The 13,431-nt window shown below is 31.1% G+C and overlaps 1 long non-coding RNA gene across 2 annotated transcripts; it reads right to left on the bottom strand.

Moving 5' to 3' along the window:
• Nucleotides 1-9,532: 9,532 nt before the first annotated feature.
• LOC129889383 (uncharacterized) lies at nt 9,533-13,073 on the bottom strand. Of its 2 annotated transcripts, none has more exons than XR_008766904.1 (4): nt 12,705-13,073; nt 12,133-12,260; nt 9,840-10,594; nt 9,533-9,763 (listed from the first exon to the last, which is right to left on the bottom strand). It is a non-coding gene; the product is annotated as an uncharacterized LOC129889383 (long non-coding RNA). The 2 variants fall into 2 exon arrangements; XR_008766903.1 differs by having other exon boundaries at nt 12,146-12,260.
• Between the last annotated feature and the right edge of the window lie 358 nt (nt 13,074-13,431).

Raw genomic sequence — 13,431 nt, 5'->3', positions numbered from 1 at the left:
AATATTCACTTCAGTGAGATCTAACTCCACGAGAGATGCACTGCTATTCCATTTCGTCTTTGGAAAATAACCACTAAGTTGATCATTGTGATGTAAGTCAAGTCTTTCCAAGTTAGGCAGGTGAAAAATACTCTCAGGTATTATCCCGTACAATCTTGTCCATCCCAGCCTTAAAGTTGTTAAATGAGAAGAAACAATTGGAGGAATGGTGGAAGAGATGTTTACGGATCTAAGATCAAGCTCTCTTAATTGAGTCAAATTCCGAAGAAGTGATTTAAAATCATGAGCTGCGAGTCTTAGTTTATCGAGATAAAGTGTGGAGAGAAGAAGAGAATGTAACTTGGAAAGATGAGAGATTTCAGAAGGAATTTGACCTGAGAAATATGACCCGGAAAGATCAAGATGGGTCATGCTAGAAAACCTGCCAAATTTAGGTGAGATTTGAGAACCCTCGAAGTAATTCATAGAAAGGTTGAGCCTTTGGAGATGAGAATGTTGAAATAGACTGCTATTGGAATCAATTACCCCAACAAGCAAGCTGCAACTAAGATCAAGTTCAATGACATGACCACTCATCTCGTCACACTTCACTCCATCCCATAAACAACAATCTATTCTCATGTTCCATGAATTCGTCTTTGGATAAGACTGTTGGCCAAGCAAAAGTCCACACATATCAAATGAATCTATCGTAAGCGTTTGCTTGAATTTTAGAAGGGCAATGCTTTGATGTTTGGGGCACAAATGAGGTAATATGGAAGAAGAGGAAACAAGTTCGTGATGGAAAAAGACAATTAAGAGCACAATTGAGAGTTGTCTGTAGTCCATGTTTGGTTAAAAGAGTGAGAAATTTTGGTAGTGAAAATTATGAAGAATCGATGCAAGTATATATAATCAAAGGCAAAGACTGAGCCCGTTTGGATGGGCTTAAAAAAAGTGACTTTTATGTATGAAGTGCTTTTAGAACTTTTTAAGTGCTGAAAGTTATTTTTATAAATAAGCAGTTGAGTGTTGGGATAAAAGTGTTGATGTGTTTGGCAAATAAGTGCTGTTAAGCACTTATTTTCTGTCAAAATGACTGAAATACCCTTAAAGTTGTTAACACCATAATAAGTTGATTTAAAAGATTTTTAAACTCTAAAGTTGATTTAAATTAAAAGTAGTTTATATTGTAAAATCACTTCCACTATAAAATGTTTATTTAAGTTAATTTTTTTATAAATACATGTTACTTAAGGGGGGTGCATGAGCTAAAAGAGACTTATTTTGGAATGAAGAGTTGTGTATTAATTATGAGAATATTAATTAAATCATTCTTCTTCCTCCAACAGATATATCCTATGTTAATGGTGATTAAGGGCTCACATTTGCTGTATTTCCTAACAAAGCAAAAGGGAAAAGCGTCGCCGCCATGGCTGCAAACATCAGTTTGTTATTCAAAGCCTTAACCGGGTCGCCTTGCCAAGATACGGATCGAATTTTTCTCAATATCGTGATTGAACTAAGCCCATAAAGGAAGCAATCAATCATCATAGCCCCTTTACAACATCAGCAGCACAAAGAAAGGAGAAAGAAAAAGAGAAAAAGCAAGAGCAAGAAGAGTATTAACGTGTATTTGGATGAATGTATAATGTTTGTTTTTCTTGTATATTTTCAAAGGGTTGTTGGTTTTTTGTTCCATTAATGGAGAAATCACTGGCAAAGTAGAGATGGGCAACCATCCTTTTACAGAAAATCTCATTTTTCTCTATCGCCTCATTCTTCTTCCTTTCTTGGCTATGCTCGAATTTCTTGTCTAGTCACCAAAATTGAAAGTCTGTTTAGCAGCCCAAGCAGAGTAATCAAATGAAATCTTTTTATTAGTGGCAACGTTGTAGAACCAACTAGCTGGACCACTGGGTTTGGAGGTTGCGCTGTTGTAGAAGATGATGAACAGAGATCGTGGAGGCTGCGTTGTTGCTGAAGAAATGAGGAACATATGTGAATTTTAGGCTTTTAGCTGAGAGGGTATTTTGGAAATTAAAATAAAATATAAGGAATATAAAAATAATTTCTATGGTCAATGAAAATGGCTTTAAGCCCTCAAAAAAAAAGTTAGGATTTTCAACTTTTCATTTTTGGGTGACTTTAAGAACTTTATGGCTTAAATTTAGCATTTTAAGTTGGTAACCAAACACCACAATAAGCTAAAAAAGACCCATCCAAACGGGCTCTATATGATGTTACTCAAGTCAATGCACAGCAAGTCTTTCAATAGTTGATGTTACTCTAATCGTGGTGGATCAAGGGGCCCATTCTCCACTATTGTTGGTATTGGAAAAACGAAATCAAGATAGATTTGAGGCACAAACCTACTGAGTCCGGAGTCGGAATGACAATTTTTTTTTTCAAAAATTTTAAAATGGTGATTAATTTTTAAATGAAACTAAAAGGGCAAAAACGCACTTTGGGATGCGACTTTGCCTTTGTCAGTTGACGTCTGTCAGTATGTTAAAGGAAGTCGCACGGCAGGATGCGACCTGCTGTGTGACTTCCTTTAAATCATGGGCCCACGCACCTCTTTCCACTCCCACCCCACCCCACCCCCCACACCATACCCAATCCTCACCCCGTTGCCCTTTTAGTTTCATTCTAAATTTAATCACTATTTTGAGGTTTTTATAAAAAAAAAATTATACTTTCGGCTCGGATTCTTTTATATATATATATATATATATATATAATAACAACAACAATAAAGATTACCATTTTTATCTGATCACCAATCAATAAATTGATATTAGTGTAAAGATTTGTACTTTAAAATTTTAATTTGTAATAGTATATTAGTTACCATTTTTATCTAATAATTAATTAATGACAATTGATATTAGTGTAAAGATTTTTTGTAAAGATTTTTTACTTTATTGCAATTTTAATCTATAATAACATATTAGTCACCATATTTATCAGATCACTAATTAATGATATACCTAATAACAAGTGTCCAAATTATGTAAATATTTTGTTTACACTTCTTTTAAAAGGTGGAGAATATTTAAGGTAGTATAAATTGGTAAAAAATAGTATTTATTAAATGGGGTGGGAGTGTGTTTTTGTCCTTTTAGTTTCATCTTAAAATTATCACCGTTTTGAAATTTTTACAAAAAAAAATTGCGCTTTGGGCTCCGAGTTACAAAACGACTTTCCTTAAAGACAATAAAAAGTAAAACAAGCCAATGCAACTTCGTAGGGGACTCTAATTTATCATGCAAAACTTTAGGTCTCTTCCAAAAGATTCAAGGAGATAATTGAATAACTTCAGGAATTAGAGGAAAAGCAAGAAGTTACAATAAGACATTTGAGATCTCCTTTATTGAGCTATAATATCTAGGGTGTTACCGATCGGTTTGGGTTATTGGTCAAAATCAAACTAAATCATTTAATCGGTTTTAAAATTATTAAAATCAAACCAAATCAATTAAAATATATATCCATCGGTTTAGTTGTTATCGGTTTCGGTTTGGTTTGGTTTGGTTATTAACCATACACAAAAATAAAAGAAACGATTCATTCAAAAGAGAAGAAAAGATAACAATTCATTCAAAAAAAAGAAGAAATATCTTCGTGTCATTTTGGATCTTATAATTCTTATACCAAAATTTTAATTTTGTTTAACTTCTTGCTTATATTGTTAGCTAATCCAATATACTGAACAACATAAACTTATTGAATAATGCATAAGGTAATGATATGGTTGTACAAATAAATGACATATTATATCTTTCTATTTTAAATTAGTGTACTGTATTTTTTGCATAAAAAAGTGTTCATAAAAAATAATATGTTATGTATATATTTAATTACAAAAAAAATATGTATAATTTATTGGTTCGGTTATTTCTTCGGGTTTTTTTGAACAAAACCAAAACCAAATCAAATACTATAGGTTTTTAAAAATATAAAACCAAACCAAATAAAAAATTAATTTATTTGATCAGTTTGGTTTGATTTTTCAGTTTGAATCAGTTTTTACCCAAACTGTGAACACCCGTAATAATATCCATTCTTTTTATGACAAACATATATAGTGTTTAATAAAACACATATGATTTTTTAAAATTGTATACTCATTGATATTGGATATACGCACAGAGTGTTGAAATTACTTGACACAATTGATTGCTCACAAGTTGAATTTTATTATTGGAAGCTGCAAAGTAAGGACCGGCTTCGATCTTACAACTCTTTACACTCAATTTTTTCTTTTGCACTAAACACTTTAGCAAGTCTCTTATTTCTCACTTTTACTCTCACACTTCTCACTTGAAGACTCAATTCTTACTTGCTTTATCACTCTCTCTTTCTTGAATTCAGTCGAACCCATTGCATTTGGGTTGTATCTATTTTCAATGACTTGCATAAAAGGATAAAAATCTTTGACAATATACAACATTTTTTACGTGTCAACTCCGTAGAAGTTGGATCGGCTATATGATCCTAATTGACCACATTATTCCATTTAAATCATCCCATGCCTATAAGTGAGGATTTATCATGAAATTGACTAAACTTACATTAAAAGTGAGAAATCTATATTTCGTGTCCCAAAAAAATGCATTCAATCGAACCGATTGTTTAAGGGTTGCATACGCCTCTAAAGAATAAAGAGCGGAGGAAATTAAGTCAAGAAAAATCATAGAGTGAGAAATTTCAGATGAAAGCTACTTTAACACCCAAATTCCTTTCACTTTTGATTTTTCATTTTGATGTGACTACTCATTATGAAAACCTAAATCCCCAAGGATCATGACTTTTGGTTTTGCATTTAAGTCTTCTTCTACCCTTCCTTTTTTTTTTTTGGATCATGACTTTTGGTTTTGACAATTCAAGTTTTTAGTAGATTGTAAATAATGATCTCAATTTATTTTATCAAAACACAAAACGTTCACAAACTTATGAGTTTATACTGAAAATTATAGGTGCTAAAAGGAGAAAATCAAAGTGAAGGAAAAATAAATACAAGACAAAGCAAGATAATTCCAATACAAAAACAAATTTCGATTTTTTAATCAAAATTAAACATCATAGCGTAACCTAATTCTTATTCTGATGTATTTATGATAATTGATAATATAACGTTAATTAAAACACACAAATTACATAATATGTAATTTATCTCAAATACATTATTGAATAGGATCTCACTTGTTCAACTTGTTGACAATGGGTTCAATACATTTAGTTAACGACACATTTCTCTATTTCAAAAACTCGAATCTAAAATCTATAGTTAAAGATAGAAAGATCATACTTATTCCACCACATCTTTTTGTGGTAAGTGCAATTTCGAAGAAGAAAGAGGTGATAAAACTACAACTATTTAGGGTAAAGAATTATCTCCATAACCTTCTTTATTAATTTAGAGACAGAGATATACAATCATTTATGCAGGGAAATTAAACTTATATTTTACTCTAAAATTATTATTTTTTTAAAAAAATGAAGTCCAAACAAAGACTTATATTTTTTTATTCTCAAGTCAATCAGTCAATGCACAAGTTTCGTCCATGGAAATGTTAAATTATATTTGTTTTGAGAAAATAATTTGTTTATTATATTTTTCTACCATCCACATTGAACATTCAATTTGTATCAAGAATCAACCATCGAAAATCAACTAGCTAGTTCCATTTTAGCTCAACTTTATAAGTTTCAAGTCGCTTTTTTCTAACACGTCAAAATAAAATTTACAAGACTGACTTAAGAAGCAAAGTTCTAGATTTAACTACATAAGTTAGATTCATTAATAAAATTATTTATCCAAATTGGACTCAATCCAGACTATTTATTCTTAATAGACTCATGACCTAAATTATTTCAGCGCCTACCGCATTTTTTCTTTCCTTATTTCGCGCATGACGACAACATAAAGTTAGCATCACAACTATGAATTAATCCTTTGTGATACGCTGTCGGTATATTGATATCATATCGGTATCATATATGACTGAGCTTAATCCTCTGTGATTCTCCGTCGATATATTGATACCATATCGGTGTCATATAGGATTGAGGCTCTTTTTTTAAGAAATAAATAAGAAACAATTAAAGAAAAAATTATGAAGTTACAATCTTATTTATTATATTGTAAATTAGTAGAAAATATATTTTTAATTTTTTTTTCTTTTTACAAATTAAAAAAATTTATATCTAAATTATGACTCTTTTTTAACTGTCTTTTAAATTAAAATATTGAAGAATTGTAACAGTCATAATGGTATCATGATAGTAGGTAGACATACCATAATGGTATCATAGATGATTAAGTAATCTTATTGAAGGATTGAAGCAAACCTCAATGAAAACACTGCTCAATTATTTTTTGATACAACAGAGTATATTATACTTTGATGGTATCAATGAGGAAGAAGCAGTTCTTCACACTGCTGACACTGCTTAGTTACTGTTAAATACCATCAGAGTATATTCATATACTATAATATACTGTAATGGTATCAGAGAGAGCAAAAGAGGATGAACGCTGATGTCAGCATGACGTCAGGGCGCATATTTAAAATAATAGAGGGTGTGAAAGTAATGAGGCATAACACTCTGTTTGAATGGTGATTTCCATGATTTCATATTGTACAGTATTGTACGGTATGGTATTGTACAATATAATACTATATATGGATAGACTGTATGATTTGCTATTGTTTAGTGATAATTTTTTTGTTTTGTTTGACTGTATGATACTATATCGTAACTGATAAATTTATGAAAATGTCCTTAACAAAGGGTAAACTAGAATTATCTAAAATTAAGTAAGGGTATAATTAAAAAAAAGTAAACAATGGGATACCACCAAATTGGTGGTTTCAAAAAGCGAAAGTTTTCATGGTTACAAAACCATGAAACCAAATCATATCATACCATGTAATTAAAGAAACAATCAAAACAAATGTGGTTCTCTTACTAACCATACCACGGAAAACCATCATCCCAACAAGCTGTTAAGGATAAATATTTAACGTTTTTGGGTATAAATGTTCTTTCTCCCTTTAAACAATATGATATTCCAAAGGTTTAATTAAAATGATGGCCCACGTGAAGCAAATGCAGTATTTACTGAATTTATCCTCAATTTCGTCTATTAAATTATTTGTTTGGAGGAAATAAAAAAGGAACAGGGTCAAACGAACCAACTAAGCTATGAGTAATAACATCAACCATAGTGTTTTATAAATAAATAAAAAATAGTCATGCATTTTATACTAAGTCATGAGTAATAATATCAACCATGGTGTTTTATAAAAAAAATAAAAATAAAAATAGTCATGCATTTTATAAAATCAGTAACAACAATTTATTTGAAACCAATATCGTATTTCGTGTATGAAAACGTTAGGTAATAACAATTTGGCAAAGTTGATTCCCAAAACATTCTTTTTTATATCAAAATATATTTTACAGTTTCTTTCTAACTAGATTCAAATCCAAAATATATAGAACTGTAAAATAAACTGAGGATTGTAATTAAACTCAAGTGCAAAGCATCATTTGGCGTATTTCAGCATATCAATTCATACTATTGCTTAATGTTCTTATGCAAGTAATATTTTTTTTTAATCAAAACTTTCTGTTTTTAATTTTAATAAAAAGTTTATGCAGGAAATCTGTTGCAAACATGTTATGGTTGAAAATCAACTATGAAAGAGTTGCCGCAAACCTTTTGAAAGAGACACAAGTGGTGCATGTTGTCTTGTTGTAAGTTGTTGGGTTAATGCGCAACCCTCATGTTTAGTTCCCATCGTGAGATCTGCTTCACCTTAATGGTTATTTAAACAAGTAAAAATTTATCATTTGCAGTAGTTTTGCGGAATAATACATATTCGAACAATTAAAAAATTTACCCGTATCTTCAATAGCTTGACTCACGTTCAACTTTTCCATTCCAAATTATTTTTTCTATTCTAAAATTGTAACTAACCTCCAACAGTTCTTAATAGTGAGTTATGAGATTGCGCTTCAATATAAAAGTGAACTTTTATTGTGGGGTAGAGATGTTGTTTTCGATAGACACTCTCACTTCAAAAGATAAATTAACAAAATGGGTTGCAAAAAAAAATATGACAATAAAATAACAAGATACAGAACACCTAAAATAACAAATAAATTAGACACTTAACATGCAGTGATAGTGTCTTAGGTTTATAAAATATATAGCTTTACACTGAAATTAGTGCTGACAAAATTAGCCTATATTTGATCAATTTGTTCATATTTTAATAGGTTGGGAGTGATTTTGTAAGTGAATAAAATTTGGAAATATTCAGCTATAGTTGGTCCATAAGAATATGGGTGAACGTGAGTAAAGTATGAAAATTGAGGGAAAATGAGATATCTAGAAATTTTTCATTTTTTTCGAAGTTAAACTCTAGAAAACATATTTGATCGATAAAATTACGGAATTCGATTTGTAGTTGAATTTGAGATTTTTCAATAATTTGAAAAATAATAAAAAGGTGATTTCACCTTTTTCATTCGAAACTACTCACAAAAAGTAAAAAAAAAAACTCAAAATTGTATTCAAATATCATATTTTACTTTGAAAACAAAAACGACTTTTCTCAAATATCACAATGAAACATGGTCAAACGCTCACCTTATTATTGAACATGTTTTCTAAAGTGAGCTACTAATTCTATGTTGAATTTTTAATGACTAAATCATTTAGTAAGAGCTATGTACAAGAATAAAACATATCTATTTATTTTTAAAAGTAACAAATATAGCACGTGTCATAACAAATATAGCATTTTACGAAAATTAAATAAATTAATAAACCCCATTTAAAAGCTAGTAACCCTCTCCACTAATTAATAAATGCGATCTATTTCCATCATACGGTCTCTTCCAATAATTAATTAATGCGATCTATTTTCTGATATTTTCTCTTCAAGTTTTATTTTTGTGTTGACAATTTTTCTAAGAAAATCATTACTATTTCAAGTATATTATATTGGGATCATTTAATATAATACTCCATTAATATACATTTATTATACCAAATATACTTATAATATAATATTTACTACAACCACAACAACAACTACAATAATAAATCACTACAAAAGAACTGTGAAATAGGAGTCGCCCGGTCATCCCTTGCAATAAAATTGGGAAATCTTTCACACAATAGCGTGTTTGAAGTCCTACTAAGCTTAAGCTAAAGGAGGGGTTAAAATTGCAACTTGTTGTGGTTACTAACCCCCGCTAATTGTTGTAACAATGATTTCCATTGCGGGGTTATAAACCTCCGCTATTTGTTTTACCAGATATTCATACATGCATTTTGCGGGGTTGTAACCTCCGCAGTAATTTGACCAAAAATTAGCTTTTTATTTTTTATATAATTAGATTACAACTAATATAAATTTTAGTTATTAATAACTAAACTTGTAGATTATGTTCATAATAATAACTAAAAGCACTAGAAATTTTTGATAACTAAAACACTAATATTTATTAAAACATAAAAATTGTCTGAGTTAAGAATATTACAAGTAAGCAAACTCTCAATGCACCTGCACCAAAATATTATAAGAAAAAAAAATTATTCAATAAATCTTTATCCGCAATGACGAAATTGAAAACATGCAAACATGTCTTCATTTTTCTTCCACAAGCTTTAGTACGTGCAGCGACAATAAGCCCATGAATACGAATTTCCTTTTGTCATCTTCTGATCAGATTTTCTCCATCTGCAATCATCATTAATCTGCAAAATTTTCAATAAATGAGAAACAAATAATCTGGTATGTCTAAGTTGTGAATCACAAAATCCAGCTGCTTACCTTGTTGTTGGCAACTTCTCTTGGGACATTTATATTCAGAAAACAATTCTGCAGATAAGGCTTATTAGAGATCTCAGTCGACATAACAGTTATGATGGGTATGAAAGCTTTAGCGCACAATGTAAAATCATTAACATTGAGTTTTCAACCAATCCTGAAATCGACAGTCACATAAACCAATGAAAAATGAACAACTCTATCATGTATATATTGGCTGCAAGTATTGGGTGTTTGCCTGACTTTCCTAGTATAATTGGGTTTTTTTTTTCCTAAAAGGAAAACACAAAGTTCTTCATATTTGGCTAGTCTTTTTTCTTATAGAAAAAAGTTTATGACTCTATAAATAGAAGTTCATTCCTTCTAACATACCAGCATTCACAATGTAGTCCTATGGGCTTTCATGAGAGTTTTGGGTAGGGGGAGAATTTGTGAGTTAACACTTGTGTGAACCTATTTGTATTTCGGGTGAATTGTGTGAGGTTATTTCTCTCGATATTTTGTACTCTCATATTTATAGTGGATTGCTCATCTCCTCTTGTGGACGTAGGTCAGTTGACCGAATCACATTAAATGTTTGTGTCTCTTATGGTATATTTCTCGTTTTTCTTCTTACTCATGGTCATTCTGAGGTTTGCTTTGCTAGCTTCCGCATGACACCTAATTATTTCGGCCCTAACAGCAAGCATATACATGGAGATATGAGTACAAATAGCTTTGAAGCATAGCCAACTTGCTTCCTTATATGCAACCCAGACCTGAAAAAAAATTACATGAAAATCCTTACTAATGATTTTGACATAGTATAGAAGTTTATGGCATGTGACTGCATGCCCCAGCCATACATAGTATCATATTTCACAAACTTTGGACTTTCTTATTAAGCTACCGAGAAGAAATCTTCAAATACCAGTGAGATTAAGGGCAAAGGTAGCTAAACAATGAAAAACTTACCGAGCGAGCCAATCCACCTGCACCGATATTAACTTAAAAATGAGTAAGGCAATATTATTAGCCAAAAAACTTATACATTTTGAGAGCGCAAGTCATTTTCAGCAATCTTATCCCAACCTCCCAAATTACATGACCTGATAATGTAATATACTGCAGGATCTTGTACAAAAAGAAACAACCACAATAAGGGTAACTAGAAAACACAAAGCATGATATGAATAGTGCATGTTTAACAGCTGCAACTTTGTTGCTTTCTTTGGCCAAACAAGCACCATGCTTGCTAGAACTTGATTTTTCTAACATAGGAAAGAAGTCAGTGGAAAACAAATGGAATTACTAATAAGGTGAAAAAGAAAGTGATGTTTAAGGATTATCCTACCAAAATGTCTGCTGAATCTAAGAAGAAGAAAAAGAAGAGGAGAAAGAGCAAATGTGTAGTGTCTACCAAAATTCAGAATAAATTTGTGCAAGTGAAAAGAGAGAAAAGGGTACAATAATCATTGTAAATGAAGTTGGACAACAAGTGTTGCTAAGGGAACTGTACAACTCTGAATCAACATTAGAACTTTTGTTCTCCTTTTTTTCATTTTTCAGTAGGATAGTGTAAGACAATAAGTCCAAGTCGCATGAGCTTGTGTGGGAATATGAATAGATACAATCCCAGAAAAATAAGATTTAGTTATATGAATGCTCACTCTATGTTGCTCAATTTAAACTCACCTCAATCCAATATTACACATATGAAGTTGATGAGTTAGACTTGGCAAAATTCAAATTCCAGTTTTAGAGTAGCTATTTCTCAATTGGGGAGGTCATTTTCTGTTTATCTTTTTGGTTACACAAGAACTGAATGAGAATCTCCAACTTAAAAGTTGAGTCTTTTACCAACTATTGTGGCATTTAAGTAGATATAAAGCCAACTGACACAACATAGGTAAGGCATTTACTTTTCAACAAAGATTTCTACAACAAGGGTACACAACGATAGTTTTCAAACTTCCCCATAGATTGTGTTTGAAACTTCTATTAGTTGATGATGAAAAGCTGAAATACTGCTTTATATCACAGCTGCTTATCCTTTATCATTATAATCTAGAAAGAAGGGCCTAGTAATACGATAAATTAACTTCTATTAATATGCCTATAAGCAAGGAAAAACCATATTAAGGCAATATTTTATTCCAAATATACAAGATTCGCTGACAAACAACGAAGAAGTTAATCTAAGCAATAAAAAAAATTAAGTAGTAGCAAAATTAACCTCCATGTAAACATTATTCAATCAGATTATCCACATTGAACCCCTAAAAAAGAGATCTTAGGAAAAATTCAAAAAACGTACCATAGTTAAAAACCTTAATGATCCAAGGAAAATCTGAAGTTTCTCCATGGTGCCAGGGCATAGGGCGACAAGGCAATTTGAGCCTTCTTTTCCAAAATCACCTAGAGAAGTTCTTTTAGGAACCTTTTCTGGAAATGATTCAAATTCAAAAACAACTCAGTTGATTAACAGACTAAAAAGGCGTGAAAAAACGGGAAAGAAAACTCATAATCAGATAACTAGTCGTACTAGTGACTCTTCTGCAAATTACCCAATTGAATGAGGAAGAGGACTCGATTACAGTAGAGAATGAACTTTCTATCTTTAATATAGACTAATTCAACTGGTGTTCCAACATGAGAAACAAAGTTTTCATGTTAATTTTAGTAGAGAAAGGGACTAGAGCAAATAATCAGTAAACTAAAAACACAAATAAGCACAGAAAACAAATTTAAAACACACACGTAAGAAGAAAGAAAGCATAAATTATAATTTGGAAAGCAAAATCATAGAACGAGGAAGAAAAAGATGTTAGATTATTAGATTCATATGCCAAAACTTGAAGAAATCAATGGTGTCTTCATGTGTTTCACCTGCACCGTCTAATCGGACTTGATCATGGTGAATCCAAGCTCCTTAACATCAGCTGCTTCACTGCCGATTATCAACTCCTCAGTCGGATTCGGAGGCAGCCTTAGAGCTCTGAACTTCTTGTAGAAATTCATATGACGATTCACTGCCTTCGCACACAGTCCACAAATCAACCGTCGTTCGTTCTTCTCCCTATATAAGCCACCGTGCACTCCTCTGTTAATCCGCAGCACTCGCTTTTCACCAACTCCACTTCATTCCCATTATCATGCAATTTGTAGAAATTAGCGATTTTCTCTATTTCGCGAAGAGAGAAAATTTGTGGGAAGTTTTAGAGAGAGAGAGAGAGAGAGATTTATGTTCTAACTGAGTTTGGCCCAAAAGAAAATGAGGAAAAGATTAAAAATTGAGGTTGTTATGAAATAAAAATGTGATGTTAATTCACCCTTTTTCCCTAATTCCATTAATCATTCTTTTCCTCTAACCCAATTAATCACTTTTTATCCAATCCAATTATTCATTTTTTAGCTTTGTAAATTTGGCTATAAATAGCCATGCCAAAGAATGAAAAATATATAAATATTGATATATTCTCAACTATTTCCCTCTCTTTTATTGTCTCATTTTCTTATGTTACTAAATTAGTTTATTTTACAACACGTTATCAGCACGAAACTTTAATTTCCAAAAATTAACTTCTATATCAGGTATATCTACTGAAGAAATTTA

Source organism: Solanum dulcamara, chromosome 5 (assembly GCF_947179165.1).
Source record: "Solanum dulcamara chromosome 5, daSolDulc1.2, whole genome shotgun sequence".
Classification (NCBI taxonomy): Eukaryota; Viridiplantae; Streptophyta; class Magnoliopsida; order Solanales; family Solanaceae; genus Solanum; species Solanum dulcamara.
The sequence above is the reverse complement of the archived record's forward strand: the minus strand, read 5'-3'. Positions and strand labels throughout refer to the sequence as shown.